This window comes from Charadrius vociferus, unplaced genomic scaffold, assembly GCF_000708025.1.
Source record: "Charadrius vociferus isolate BGI_N301 unplaced genomic scaffold, ASM70802v2 scaffold975, whole genome shotgun sequence".
Lineage (NCBI taxonomy): Eukaryota > Metazoa > Chordata > Aves > Charadriiformes > Charadriidae > Charadrius > Charadrius vociferus.
In genome coordinates this window covers 26,039-28,025 of record NW_009648454.1, presented here as the reverse complement: position 1 = coordinate 28,025, position 1,987 = coordinate 26,039, and the positions used below count along the sequence as shown (strand labels likewise).

Sequence of the window (1,987 nt, the reverse complement as noted above, 5' to 3'; positions counted from 1 at the left end):
TAGGGGGCGGCGAGGCCACTGAGCCGCTCCTGCCCGGTGAGGTAGCGGCCGTCGGCGGTGCCCGCGCTGTGCCGGAAGGACGAGACGTTGACAATGCGGGCGGGCGCTGATGCCTTCAGGAGGTCTGTGCGGAGCAGGGGGTGAGCAGGTAGGGGTCCCTGGACCCCCCCAGCCCTGTCAGCCCCCTCACTCACCCAGCAGCAGGTTGGTGAGGAGGAATGGACCTAGGTAGTTGGTGGCAAAGGTCCGCTCCAGCCCCTCAGGCGTGATGGCAAAGGGCAGCCCTGGAGGAGGGGAGCACGGGGTGCTGTGGGGCCAGGAACTGGGCAGGCATCGCTCACCGTAGCGGGACAGGGAGGTGGACCCCGACCAGAGCGAGGATGGGAGCAGCAGATGCCTGAGCCCGACCCCTGTGCGTACCAGTGAGGCCAGCATTGTTCCCCAGCACATCCAGCCGCTTCTCCTCCCGCAGCACAGCCTGGGCAAAGGCACGGACGGAGGCCAGCGAGCTGGTGTCCAGCAGCCGCAGCAGCACTGCGGGGTTGCCAGTGGCCGCACGGATCTCCTCCCCCGCCGCCTGGCCCCGTTCCCGACTCCGGCATGCCAGGATGGTGCGGGCGTTCCTGCGGGCCAGGTCCAGGGCCACACACTTGCCGATCCCTGTAGCACATGGAGTGGGTGCGGGCTAGTCCCCACCATGTCCCCACAGCAAGGGGTCCCTGGGGGTCTGTGTCCCTGTCCCCAGGGTCCAGGCAGCCCTGGGAGCAGGGCAGGGCAATGGAGGGGGCCCCTGTCCCAGGCAGCTCAGCCACTGCCAGGAGCCCAGCACCGAACCCAGGGTGCCCCAGCACTGGAGCAGGGGGTTGTCAGTGGGGCAGAGTGGGGCAGGTACCCTGGGGCCAGGCTCCCTGCTCTGCAGTGCAATATGGCTGTGTGGGGATGGGGACAAGGCAGGACAGCCACCATGGGGTGCAGGAAGGAGCTGGCAGTGGCAGCTCACCACAGCTCAGTCAGTGGCTCAGTCCGGGCCACACTGGCAGGACAGCTGCCACAGACACCAAAACCACCCAGATGTGTTATGCCAGCAACGCTCCGCATCAGTGTTCCCACATGGTGGGAAACAACAGATACTGGGGGTGGACACCCAGCATATGTGGGGCCACCCTGTACCTGCGGACACAAGGGGACACCCCAACCCTGACACATAGTCCCCCCTGCCCCCAGCCCCGTGGGTCCCACTGCCCCCGGCTGTGCCGGCCCCAACCCCGTGCTTTGCAGCGGGATGTGGGTGGGAGCAGCGACCCCATCCCCTGCGTGCAGCTCCATCTCCGGCGCAGTGTGGTGCCCATGGTGGCTGGCAGTGCAGTGGCATGGGCTGTCAGTCATTAACCCGGCCGGGGCAGAGTCCAGCCGCCGGTGCTGGGCCGGGGCTACGGGCACAGGGCTGCCGAGAGCACAGTGAGGCAGAGCTGTTACTGGGCAGAGGATGCCGGCCGGCCGGGGCGGCTCGCTGGGAGCCGGCTCCCAAGCATGCAGTGCAGTGGCCGGCAGTCAGCGCAGCGCAGAGGATGTCTGAAGGCACCCGGTGTGAGCATGCTGTGGGCACCGGGCGCTGGGATCGCATTGTGCACACCCAGGGACCAGCCACCGACCACTCCTGTAGCCATTTGCACTGACGCAGGGGCTGTGGTTTGGCAGCGGGAGAAGGGGGACCTGTGTTCCCTGTTGGCTGCCCCACAGCACCGTGCCATCATGCCGTCACCCACACACATGCCCCTAGCCCCTTCTCCATCCCTGGGAAGCGGGGAGCTGACACCTGCTCCGGCATGAAAGGAGGGTGGCTGGGTCCCACAGCCAGGCAGGACCCCCAGCCCTGCAGCCATGTCCTGCATCTCCCTGTCCCCGCGGTCCTGCACCCCCCCCAGGCCCACACCGACCCCTGCAGCCCATCCACTCCTGCCACCAGCCCCGCTCACCACTGTTGGCT

At 67.8% G+C, this 1,987-nt stretch overlaps 1 long non-coding RNA gene across 1 annotated transcript; it reads right to left on the bottom strand.

The window, feature by feature from the left end:
* Positions 1 to 13: 13 nt before the first annotated feature.
* On the bottom strand, positions 14 to 660 carry LOC104286978. Its single transcript, XR_717898.1, has 3 exons — positions 421 to 660; positions 195 to 284; positions 14 to 124 (listed from the first exon to the last, which is right to left on the bottom strand). It is a non-coding gene; the product is annotated as an uncharacterized LOC104286978 (long non-coding RNA).
* Between the last annotated feature and the right edge of the window lie 1,327 nt (positions 661 to 1,987).